Source organism: Lutra lutra, chromosome 1 (assembly GCF_902655055.1).
Source record: "Lutra lutra chromosome 1, mLutLut1.2, whole genome shotgun sequence".
In the NCBI taxonomy this organism is placed as follows: Eukaryota; Metazoa; Chordata; class Mammalia; order Carnivora; family Mustelidae; genus Lutra; species Lutra lutra.
This window is the reverse complement of record NC_062278.1, coordinates 212,154,667-212,168,549: the sequence shown is the minus strand read 5'-3', so window position 1 is coordinate 212,168,549 and position 13,883 is coordinate 212,154,667.

Genomic DNA, 13,883 nt, shown 5'->3' with positions numbered 1-13,883 from the left:
ATGGCCCTTCTTTTCACTATATCTGTACCTTTGGGGTAAATACCCAGTAGTGCAATTGCAGGGTCATAGGGAAGTTCTATTTTTAATTTCTTGAGGAATCTCCACACTGTTCTCCAAAGAGGCTGCACCAACTTGCATTCCCACCAACAGTGTAAGAGGGTTCCCCTTTCTCCACATCCCCTCCAACACACGTTGTTCCTGTCTTGCTAATTTTGGCCATTCTAAGTGGTATAAGGTGGTATCTCAATGTGGTTTTAATTTGAATCTCCCTGATGGCTAGTGATGATGAACATTTTTTCATGTGTCTGATAGCCATTTGTATGTCTTCACTGGAGAAGTCTCTGTTCATATCTTCTGCCCATTTTTTGATATGATTGTCTGTTTTTTGTGTGTTGAGTTTGAGGAGTTCTTTATAGATCCTGGATATCAACCTTTTGTCTGTACTGTCATTTGTAAATATCTTCTCCCATTCAGTGGGTTGCATCTTTGTTTCGTTGACTGTTTCCTTTGCTGTGCAGGAGCTTTTGATTTTGATGAAGTCCCAAAAGTTTATTTTGGCTTTTGATTCCTTTGCCCTTGGAGACATATCTTGAAAGAAGTTGCTGTGGCTGATATCGAGGAGATTACTGCCTATGTTCTCCTCTAGGATTCTGATGGATTCCTGTCTCACGTTGAGGTCTTTTATCCATTTTGAGTTTATCTTTGTGTACGGTGTAAGAGAACGGTCGAGTTTCATCCTTCTACATATAGCTGCCCAGTTTTCCCAGCACCATTTATTGAAGAGACTGTCTTTTTTCCACTGTATATTTTTTCCTGTTTTGTCGAAGATTAACTGACCATTGAGTTGAGGGTCCATATCTGGGCTCTCTTTATTTTCTGGTCCTGACTATATTTAACCATCCACCCATCTATTTTTCACTCAGCAAAAATTCACTGAGCATAAAATCCATTCTGAGAACTATAGTAAGCACTACAGTTTCAAAGATAAATAAAAGTTCTGAAATTAAGGACTTGATATTGTGCACAAATATGGAAATTTAGTAAAATTGATGTGACTGGATATAAATTGAAACAGACAGGGGAAAAAAAAGAAGAGTCAGATCTTTGAGTTTATTATATCCACGTGACCTGAAAAAACATCTCTATAAGTGAGTTTTGAGGACATTTCCAAAATAGGCACACATTCTATCACTCTGAGTATAGATATTAACTACATGAGATTTGACTTTTTTTTTAAATTTCTTCTCCGTGTTCCAGAATTCATTGCTTATGCAACACACCCAGTACTCCATGCAATACATGCCCTCCACAATACCCACCACCAGGCTAACCCAACCACCCATCCCAGTGCCCTCCAAAACTCTCAGTTAGTTTCTCAGAGTCCACAGTCTCTCATAGTTCATCTCCCCCTCCAGTTTCCCCTAACTCACTTCTCCTCTTATTTTTTCCTAAGAAATCCAAAGAATTACCAAAGATTACTGGGAAAATACCAGGTTGTATTCATACAAAGTGAAAAGACTGGTTATAAACTTGCAAAGAAGAAATAACACCTGTTCTCCTGAAGCTGTTTCAAAAAATTGAAGCAGAAGGAAAACTTCCAGACCCTTTCTTTGAAGCCAGCATTACCTTGATCCCCAAACCAGGCAAAGACCCTACCAAAAAGGAGAATTTCAGACCAATATCACTGATGAATATGGATGCTAAGATTCTCAACAAGATCCTAGCAAACAGGATCCAACAGAATATTCAAAAGATTATCCACCATGACAACGTGGGATTCATTCCTGGGCTATAAGGATGGTTCAACATTCGCAAATCAATCAATGTGATAGAACAAATCAATAAGAGAAGAGCAAAGAACCACATGGTCCTCTCAATTGATGCAGAAAAAGCATTTGATAAAATCCAGCATCCGTTCCTGGTTAAAATGCTTCAAAGGATAGGGATAGAGGGAACATTCCTGAACTTCATCAAATCTATCTGGGAAAGACCACAGCAAATATCATCCTCAATGGGAAAAAGCTTGCAGCCTTCCTGTTGAGATCAGGAACACGACAAGGATGCCCATTCTCACCACTCTTGTTCAACATAGTATTAGGAGTCCTAGCAACAGCAATCAGACAACAAAGAGAAATAAAAGGTATCCAAATTGGCAATGAAGAAGTCAAACTCTCTCTCTTCAAGATGACATGAATCTTTATATGGAAAACCCAAAAGACTCCACCCCCAAACTACTAGAACTCATACAGCAATTCAGTAACGTGGCGGGATACAAAGTCAATGTACAGAAATCAGTGGCTTTCTTATACACTATCAATGAAAATACAGAAAGGGAAATTAGAGAATCAGTTCCACTTACTATAGCACCAAGAACTATAAGATACCTGGGAATAAACCTAACCAAAGAGGTAAAGGATCGATACTCGAGGAACTACAGAACACTCATGAAAGAAATGGAAAAAGACACAAAAAGATGGAAGACCATTCCATGCTCTTGGATCGGAAGAATAAACATTGTTAAAATGTCTCTGCTGCCTAGAGCAATCTACCCGTTCAAAGCCATTCCAATCAAACTTCCACCAGCATTTTTCAAAGAGCTGGAGCAAACAATCCTAAAATTTGTATGGAATCAGAAGAGACCCCGGATCGCTAAGGAAATGTTGAAAAACAAAAATAAAACTGGGGGCATCACATTACCTGATTTCAAGCTTTACTACAAAGCTGTGGTCATCAAGACAGCATGGTACTGGCATAAAAACAGACACACAGACCAGTGGAACAGAGTAGAGAGCCCAGATATGGACCCTCAACTCTATGGTCAAATCATCTTCAACAAAGCAGGAAAAAATATACAGTGGGAAATAGACAGTTCTTCAATAAATGTTGCTGGGAAAATTGGGCAGCTATATGTAAAAGAATGAAACCCGACCATTCTCTTACACAGAACACAAAGATAAACGTGAAATGGATAAAAGAGCTCAATGTGAGACAGGAATCAATGAGAATCATAGAGGAAAACATAGGCAGTAAGCACTTCAACATCAGCCACAGCACCTTCTTTCAAGAGATGTCTCCAAAGGCAAAGGAAACCAGGGGAAAATGAATTTGGGGGACTTCATCAAAATCAAAAGCTTCTGGGGTGCCTGGGTGGTTCAATGGATTAAAGCCTCTGCCTTCGGCTCAGGTCATGATCCCAGGGTCCTGGGATCGAGCCCCGCATCGGGCTCCCTGCTCAGCGGGGAGCCTGCTTCCTCCTCTCTCTCTGTCTGCCTCTCTGCCTACATGTGATCTCTGTCTGTCAAATAAATAAAAAATCTTTAAAAAAAATCAAAAACTTCTGCACAGCAAAGGAAACAGTCAACAAAACAAAGAGGCAACCGACGGAATGGGAGAAGATTTTTGCAAATGATACTACAGACAAAAGGCTGGTATCCAGGATCTCTAAAGAACTCCTCAAACTCAACACACACAAAACAGATAATCATATCAAAAAATGGGCAGAAGGGACGCCTGGGTGGCTCAGTTGGTTAAGCAGCTGCCTTCGGCTCAGGTCATGATCCCAGCATCCTGGGATCGAGTCCCACATCGGGCTCCTTGCTCGGCGGGGAGTCTGCTTCTCCCTCTGCCTCTGCCTGCCATTCTGTCTGCCTGTGCTCGCTCTCTCTCCCTCTCTCTCTGACAAATAAATAAAATCTTTAAAAAGAACCAAAAAAATGGGCAGAAGACATGAACAGACACTTCTCCAATGAAGACATACAAATGGCTATCAGACATATGAAAAAATGTTCATCATCACTAGCCATCAGGGAGATTCAAATTAAAACCACATTGGGATATCACCTTACACCAGTTAGAATGGCCAAAATTAGCAAGATGGGAAACAACGTGTGTTGGAGAGGATTTGGAGAAAGGGGAACCCTCTTACACTGTTGGTGGGAATGCAAGTTGGTGCAGCCACTTTGGAGAACAGTGTGGAGATTCCTCAAGAAATTAAAAATAGAGCTTCCCTATGACCTTGCAATTGCACTACTGGGTATTTACCACAAAGATACAGATGTAGTGAAAAGAAGGGCCATCTGTACCCCAAAGTTTAAAGCAGCAATGGCCACGGTTGCCAAACTGTGGAAAGAATCAAGATGCCCTTCAACGGATGAATGGATAAGGAAGCTGTGGTCCATATACACTATGGAGTATTATGCCTCCATCAGAAAGGACGAATATCCAACTTTTGTAGCAACATGGACGGGACTGGAAGAGATTATGCTGAGTGAAATAAGTCAAGCAGAGAGAGTCAATAATCTATGGTTTCATTTATTTGTGGAACATAACAAATAGCATGGAGGATATGGGGAGTTAGGAGAAAGGAGTTGGGGGAAATAGGAAGGGGAGGTGAACAATGAGAGACTATGGACTCCAAAAAACAATCTGAAGGGTTTGAAGAGGTGGGAGGGTGGGAGGTTGGGGGAACCAGGTGGTGGGTATTAGAGAGGGCACAGATTGCATGGAGCACTGGGTGTGGTACAAAAACAATGAATACGGTTATGTTGAAAATAAATTAAAAAATGATTAAAAAAAATAAAATAAAACTGGGGGCATCACGTTACTGGGGTTCAAGCTTTATTACAAAGCTGTGATCACCAAGACTGCATGGTACTGGCAAAAAAACAGACACACAGACCAGTGGAACAGAGTAGAGAGCCCAGATATGGACCCTCAACTCTATTGTCTTATAATCTTTGACGAAACAGGAAAATATATACAGTGGAAAAAAGACAGTCTCTTCAATAAATGGTGCTGGGAAAACTGGACAGCTATATGTAGAAGAATGAAACTCGACCATTCTCTTACACCGTACACAAAGATAAACGTGAAATGGATAAAAGACCTCAACGTGAGACAGGAATCCATCAGAATCCTAGAGGAGAACATAGGCAGTAACCTCTTCAATATCAGCCACAGCAACTTCTTTCAAGATATGTCTCCAAAGGCAAAGGAAACAAAAGCGAAAATGAACTTTTGGGACTTCATCAAAATCAAAAGCTTCTGCACAGCAAGGGAAACAGTCAAGAAAACAAAGAGGCAACCCACGGAATGGGAGAAGATATTTGCAAATGACAATTCGGAGGTTTTTTGTTTTTTTTTTTTTTTTTCAGCATAACAGTATTCATTGTTTTTGTGCCACACCCAGTGCTCCATGCATTCTGTGCCCTCTCTAATACCCACCACCTGGTTCCTCCAATCTCCCACCCTCCCACCTCTTCAAACCCTTCAGATTGTTTTTCAGAGTCCATAGTCTCTCATTGTTCACCTCCCCTTCCAATTTCCCCCAACTGCCAATCCGGAGTTTTAAAACTAATTTCATTTCAAATGAAATTAACTATTTCATTTGAATTGAATTAGGACATTCCAAGTAAATTATGCCTAGATTTCCCAGGAGAATAATCATGAGATGTATTCTTCATACTTAAGAAACTATATGTGGCCACTGAGCATTTTATATCTTTATTATAGTGGAATATAAAAAATCTCTGTTTTCACAATGAGTCCATCAGTCTTTCTACGTATCTACCCTCACTCTTTTTCTTGATGATATGGATTCTAACCTAGTTTCCTTTAAGTCTCAGGCTATGGGCAGAGACGCTTAGGCTAGGAAAGCCCAGGTATGCCCCTGCGCCCCCGTGCCTGTGGACATTCCCACAGACACTTCCCTGATGGAGCCTCTGCTGTGGCTGAACCAACCCTTGGATTCTTACTGTGATTGCAAGACACACCTAAGCAACACCCATTAGAAAGCTCTGACAAAACCACGTTTATTTTTCACAGGTCCTGGAGGGCATAGGAGATGCCCAATGGTCATTCAGGAAGGTCTCAGAAGGAAAGAGAGGCACTGAGAGGGAGAGAGAGAGAGATTGCTGCTGAAGGATCTGCACTTATCTGGGTCCATGGCCAGAATAGTAGGGGACTGTATAATCAGGATTTTATATGAGTAGAATTTAGCTGAAGGGGAAAGCAGTGTCACTCATATGTCAGTATGGAGGTTACCCAAGGTTTTTTGAAAAGATATTTCATGGCTGGGGCAGCCTGAGTGTTTCTCTGGTAATTGTGTCTTACACCTGACAATGTGTCTACTCCACATGGTTGTCTCTGAAATAACCAGAAACTTAATATAAGGCTCTTACTCTACAGACATGCTACTGTGTCCTAACGAGTCTCCTGCTTTTACTCAGTGATTCAGCTTAGTGTCCAGAAAGCCTCCATAGTCCCTGCAAACACTGATTAGCAAACATATATCTCCCAATGGAGACTACATGGAGAGACAAATTTGAATAAATAGATGAACCTGGTATGCTTTTAGTGTTAGGGTGATAGTAAATATGATGAAGCAAAATTTCAAAATACTCATTTTGTTACTACTCAATGTCTTGTATGTTTTATCACCAAATGATCTTCTTGTTTTTACATGAAAATTTCCATTTCTGGTTGGTAATATGATTCTCTCTATTGTATACATGAGATACCTCCCTTTTCATAATGTTTTCCACAAATGCTAAGGGATCTTAGTATCATCTATTTCATACCTCCTTCCTGCTAAGAAATCTCTTCCACCTGCATGATCAGAGGATGCCTTACAGGAGACATGGATGTCCTGCTCACCGTGTAGTTCAGGGTCACCAAAAGTTAAAAGTGTATGTCATTCAAACTCTCCCAGTGACCCTGAAGGGAGACCACACACAGTCACTTGTTCATAAAGTCACTGGAAATAAACACAGTAATGGGATGATCACTGTTGCTCTCCTTATTTGTCATATCATGGGCCACAAATAAAAAGCAGTACATGTTCTTGTTGCCTCATGTCTGTACACTTGGATTGTGATGTCAGTCAGCTCTTGCTGTATAACAGGCTGTCCTTGTTAAATTGAAGAGGAATTGATGCAGGTTCATGGAACACAATGGTCAAGAGAGAATTCTTGAGCCATTTTACAATACAAGAAGATGCTTTTACTATAGCACAGGGACAAGACCCATGGACAGAAAGAGATGCACTGGGATTGTGAGGAGAGACTGGCTGCATCCTTTTAAACTTGTGAAGGGAAGGGTGTTAGAGATAATGTAAGTTTCTAAGGAATTTCCATATGCTGAATGTGAGGTTTACAGGACCTTAGAGTTCTGACTATTGAAAGCTAAGGTTGTTTTAGCCTCTAATGAAACATCAATACTAAGACAGCCATGAGTTGCTGGGGTGATGTCACACTCTGAATGTCTGACGTATTCATCAGGGTCCGTGGGGTATAAGGCGATGGACTTTTAGCTATAATTTTCTTGCATTTGTTCTCATCATCAATATCTTTACAGTCAAATGACTTTATACTCTGGGAAGCATTTCTGATCTCTGTTGCGATGCTCATGGATCTGTGGTTAGTGGTGAATCCCTACATTGCACTACTAAGGCTCACCCAAGATGTGGTGTGGCCCTAGTGGTCTTCTGTTTCAGCCAATCTATGGTCTTATTACTACATTTCAATGTGTAGGTTATCCTTCTATTTACAACATAAATATACTTATGTGAATTATTTGAATTTCATCCCACTGTTCCAACTTCTGTAATTAACATTTGCTTTCCTTCCTTATTAGGCTAGCTATCTTACAAATCATTAATGGAGAGTCAGCTACCTGTACTCTGGATCCTACCCTTATCCAAGTGCTGTAGATATTTTCCCATTTAATTCAATTATTGGAATATAATTACACACAGTACACTGCATATTTAAAGTGTAGAATTTGATGAATTAAAGGAGCTATCCTCAAATGAGAAGCACATAGTGCAAGTTTCCATTTATGGATAATTAAGACTTTTACATAAACTTTAACTGTTTTGTTAGGTAATTGTTAAAAATTTCAAGCCCCTGAGCCTCTGTCCTTATTTCTGAAGGCAATATAGAATTCTAAACATAGCTTCATAGGGATGTTGTAAGAAAAGAATGAAATATGTGAAAATAAATTTTTTACTCCAAAGAAAACAGCCAAGTGTAGTGATTGTGGAATGAATGCGTGTTGAATCAATATGAAATAGAAGGATGCAGAAATATAGATGCAAAATTATAAATCACAATTTCTGGGATTTGGAAGTTTTTTTACTTGAAAGTGTGGAATACATGGCCTTTTGTAAATTAAGTGATTGGAACAAAAATCCCATAATTATGGTGGTACAGGGGATCCCCTGAATTGGACCATATCCATGTGGAAAATATTAAAATGAACATTTAGATTAAAAAACAAAAAGGTAACATTTTAAATCTGTGAACAATACCAATACAATTGCATGAAAATTAATCAAGCTGTTTGCCTCTGTCCATGAAGTCAACTCCACCACATGAAACCCAGCAATGATACACCCATTTCAGAGTTTCTTTTTCTGGGATTATCAGAGGAACCAGAACTGCTGCCCCTCATATTTGGGCTTTTCCTCTCCATGTACCTGGTTACTGTGGTTGGAAACCTGCTCATCACCATGGCTCTCAGTTCAGATTCCCACCTCCACACCTCCATGTACTTCTTCCTGGCCAAGCTGTCCTGTGTAGACATGTGTTCCACCTCCACGACTCTCCCTAAGATGCTAATGAATATACAGACAGAAAGCAAAGTCATAACCTATGCAGGCTGTGTCACACAGATATATTTTTTCATACTTTTATTGTGTTGGATGACTTTCTTCTGAGTATGATGGCCTATGATCACTTTGTGGCCATCTGTCAACCCATGCACTACATGGTAATCAAAAAGGCCCAGCTCTGTGGACTTCTGGTTCTGATGTCCTGGATCATGTGCATCCTGAATTCCTTATTGCACAGTTTAATGATGTTCCGACTTTCTGTACAGAGGTGAAAATCCCTCACTTTTTCTTTGTGAACTCAGTGACAGGGTCCAACGTGCCTGTTCTGATACCTTTCCTTTTTTTTAATCATTTTTTAAGATTTATTTTCTGCATAACAGTATTCATTGTTTTTGTACCACACCCAGTGCTCCATGCGAACCGTGCCCTCTCTAATACCCACCACCTGGTTCCCCCAACCTCCCACACCCCCACCTCTTCAAACCCTTCAGATTGTTTTTCAGAATCCATAGTCTCTCATGGTTCACCTCCCCTTCCAATTTCCCCCAACTCCCTTCTCCTAACTCCCCATATCTTCCATGCTATTTGTTATGTTCCACAAATAAGTGAAACCATATGATAATTGACTTTCTCTACTTGACTTATTTCACTCAGCATAAACAATTCAAGTCCCATCCATGTTGCTACAAAAGTTGGGGACTCATCTTTTCTGATGGAGGCATAATACTCCATAGTGTATATGGACCACATCTTCCTTATCCATTCCTCCGTTGAAGGGCATCTTGGTTCTTTCCACAGTTTGGCGACCGTGGCCATTGCTGCTGAAAACATTGGGGTACAGAAGGCCCTTCTTTTCACTCCATCTGTATCTTTGCGGTAAATACCCAGTAGTGCAATGGCAGGGTCATAGGGAAGCTCTATTTTTAATTTCGTGAGGAATCTCCACACTGTTCTCCAAAGAGGCTGCACCAACTTGTAATCCCACCAACAGTGGAAGAGGGTTCCCCTTTCTCCACATCCCCTCCAATACATGTTGTTTCCTGTCCTGCTCATTTTGGCCATTCTAACTGGTGTAAGGTGGTATCTCAATGTGGTTTTAATTTGAATCTCCCTAATGGCTAGTGATGATGAACATTTTTTCATGTGTCTGATAGCCATTTGTCTATCTTCATTGGAGAAGTGTCTGTTCATATCTTCTGCCCATTTTTTGATATGATTGTCTGTTTTGTGTGTGTTGAGTTTGAGGAGTTCTTTATACATCCTGGATATCAATTTTTTGTCTGTACTGTCTTTTTTAAATATCTTCTCCCATTCAGTGGGTTGCATCTTTGTTTTGTTGACTGTTTCCTTTGCTGCACAGAAGCTTTTGATCTTGATGAGGACTCAAAAGTTCATCTTCGCTTTTTTTTCCTTGGCCTTTGGAGACATATCCTGAAAGAAGTTACTGTGGCTGATATCAAAGAGGTTACTGCCTATATTCTCCTCTAGGATTCTGATGGACTCCTGTCTCACATTGAGGTCTTTTATCCATTTTGAGTTTATCTTTCTGTACTGTGTAAGAGAATGAGTTTTATTCTTCTACATATAGCTATCCAGTTTTCCCAGCACCATTTATTGAAGAGACTGTCATTTTTCCACTGTATATGTTTTCTTGTTTTGTTGAAGAATATTTGACCATAGAGTTGAGGGTCCATATCCGAGCTCTCTACTCTGTTCCACTGGTCTATGTGTCTGTTTTTATGCAAGTACCATGCTGTCTTCGTGATCACAGCTTTGTAGTAAAGCTTGAAATCAGGTAACGTGATGCCCCCAGTTTTATTTTTGTTTTTCAACATTTCCTTAGCGATTTGGGGTCACTTCTGATTCCATACAAATTTTGGATTATTTGCTCCAGCTCTTCGAAAAATACCGGTGGAATTTTGAACAGATTGGCATTAAAAATATAGATTGCTCTAGGCAGTATAGACATTTTAACAATGTTTATTCTTCCAATCCAAGAGCATGGAATCATCTTCCATCTTTTTGTGTCTTCTTCAATTTCTTTCATGAGTGTTCTGTAGTTCCTCGAGGACAGTTCCTTTACCTCTTTGGTTAGGTTGATTCCCAGCTATCTTATGGTTCTTGGTGCTATAGTAAATGGAATCAATTCTCTAATGTCCCGTTGTGTATTTTTATTGTTAGTGTATAAGAAATCCACTGATTTCTGTACATTGACTTTGTATCCTGCCATGTTGCTGAATTGTGTATGAGTTCTAGTAGTTTGGGGGTGGAGTCTTTTGGTTTTCCATATAAAGAATCATGTCATCTGCGAAGAGAGAGAGTTTGACTTCTTCATTGCCAATTTGGATACCTTTTATTTCTCTTTGTTGTCTGATTGCTGTTGCTAGGACTTTAATACTATGTTGAACAAGAGTGGTGAGAGTGGGCATCCTTGTCGTGTTCCTGATCTCAACGGGAAGGATGTGAGCTTTTTCCCATTGAGGATGATATTTGCTGTGGGTCTTTCCTAGATAGATTTGATGAAGTTCAGGAATGGTCCCTCTATCCCTATACTTTGAAGCGTTTTATTCAGGAACGGATGCTGGATTTTGTCAAATGCTTTTTGCATCAATTGAGAGGACCATGTGGTTCTTCTCCCTTCTCTTATTGATTTGTTCTATCACATTGATTGATTTGCGAATGTTGAACCATCCTTGTAGCCCAGGGATGAATCCCACCTGGTCATGGTGGATAATCTTTTGAATGTGCTGTTGGATCCTGTTTGCTAGGATCTTGTTGAGAATCTTAGCATCCATATTCATCAGTGATATTGGTCTGAAATTCTGCTTTTTGGTAGGGTCTTTGCCAGGTTTGGGGATCAGGGTATTGCTGGCTTCATAGAAAGAGTCTGGAAGCCTTTTCTTTCTGCTTCAATTTTTTGAAACAGCTTCAGGAGAATAGGTGTTATTTCTTCTTTGAAAGTTTGGTAGAATTCCCCAGGGAATCCATCAGGTCCTGGGCTCTTGTTTTTTGGGAGGTTTTAGATCACTGCTTCCACCTTGTTACTGGATATTGGTCTATTCAGGTTGTCAATTTCTTCCTGGTTCAATTTTGGGAGTTTACAGTTTTCCAGGAATGCATCCATTTCATCTAGGTTGCTTAGCTTATTGGCATATAACTGTGGATAATAACTTCTGATGATTGTTTCTATTTCCTTGGTGTCAGTTGTGATCTCTCTCTCTTTTCATTCATAATTTTATGAATGTGGGCTTTCACTCTTTTCTTTTGGATTAGTTTGGCCAATGGTTTATTGATCTTATTGATTCTTTCAAAAAACCAGCTTCTACTTCCATTAATAAGTTCTACTGTATCTCTGGTTTCTACCTCATTGATCTCAGCACTAATCTTGATTATTTCCCTTCTTATATGTGGAGTTGGTTTGACTTGTTGTTGATTCTCCAGTTCTTTAAGGTGTAGAGACAGCTGGTGTATTCTGGAGGGATACTTGGGAGGCATGGATGGCTATGTATTTCCCCCTTAGGACTCCCTTTGCTGTATCCCATAGCTTTTGGACCGAAGTGTCTTCATTCTTATTGGTTTCCATGAATTGTTTCAGTTCTTCTTTGATCTCCTGGTTGATCCAAGCATTTTTACGCAAGGTGGTATTTAGACTCCAGGTCTTTGAGTTCTTTCTGGACTTTTCCTTGTGATTGAGCTCCAGTTTGAAAGCACTGTGATCTGAGAATATGCAGGGAATAATCTCAATATTTTGGTATTGGTTGAGTCCTGATTTGTGACCCAGTATGTGGTCTATTCTGAAGAAGCTTCCATGTGCACTTGAGAAGAATGAGTATTCTGTTGTTTTAGGGTGGAATGTTCTGTATATATCTACGAGGTCCATCTGGTCCAATGTGTCATTCAATGCTCTTGTTTCTTTATTGATTTTCTGCTTCGATGATCTGTCTATTTCTGAGAGAGGCGTGTTAAGATCTCCTACTATTAATGTATTCTTATCAATATGACTCTTTATCTTGATTAACAGTTTTCTTATGTAATTGGCTGCTCTCATATTGGGGACATAGATATTTACAATTGTTAGATCATCTTGGTGGATAGTCCCTTTAAGAATGATGTAGTGTACTTCTGTATCTCTGACTATACTTTTTAGTTTAAAATCTAATTTATCTGATATGAGAATTGCTACACTGGCCTTCTTTTGAGGCCCTTTGGCATGAAAGATGCTTCTCCATCACTTCACTTTCAGTGTGGGTGTATCTTTAGGTTCAAAATGGGTCTCTTGTAGACAACATATGAATGGGTCCTGTCGTTTTATCCAATCTGCAACCCTGTGCCGTTTTATGGGTGCATGTAGGCCATACACATTGAGAGTGATTATTGATAGATACGTTTTTATTGACATCGTGTTACTTTGAAGTCTTTCTTTCTGTAGATTTTCTCTATATTTCTATTCAATGTTATTCTTAGGATTTTTCCTCTTTTATAATATCCCCCTTAATATTTTCTGCAGTGTTGGCTTGGTGGTTGCATAGTCTTTTAAGCCTTGCCGGTCTTGGAAACTCTTTATCTCTCCATCCATTTTGAATGTCAGTCTTGCTGGATAAAGTATTCTTGGCTGCATGTTCTTCTCATTTAGTGCCCTGAATATATCTTGCCAGCCCTTTTTGGCTTGCCAGGTCTCTGTGGACAGGTCTGACGTTATTCTGATGGGCTTTCCTCTGTATGTGAGGAGCCTCTTTGTCCTAGAGGCTTTCAAGAGATTATATCTACAATTACGATTTTTCAAATTTACTATCAGGTGCCTTGATGTTTTTCTGGAATCTATAATATTGGTGGGCATCCGTTCTCCCTCTAGTACATGAACGCTGGTTCTATTTGGGAGATTGGGAAAATTTTCATGAAGAACTTGTTCCACTATGTCTTCTAGACTTCTTTCTTTCTCCTCCCCTTCAGGGATTCCAATGATTCTGTCGTTGGAACATTTCATGGCATCATTTATTTCCCTGATTCTGTTTTTGTGGCTTCTAAGCTATTTGTTCCAGGCTTCCTCCTGATCCTTTCTCTCTGTTTGTTCTCCAGATCACTAATTCTATCTTCTGTCTCAGTTACCCTAGCTTTGAGATAATTTAGATTAGATTGGAACTCATTGAGAGCATTGTGAACCTCTTCCCTGGTAGCTTTCAGCTCTGCCCTAACATTGTGAACTTCATCCCTGGTCACTTTCAGTTCAGCCCTAATCAATTCCTTTTGGTCATCCATGGCTTTCTCCAACCTA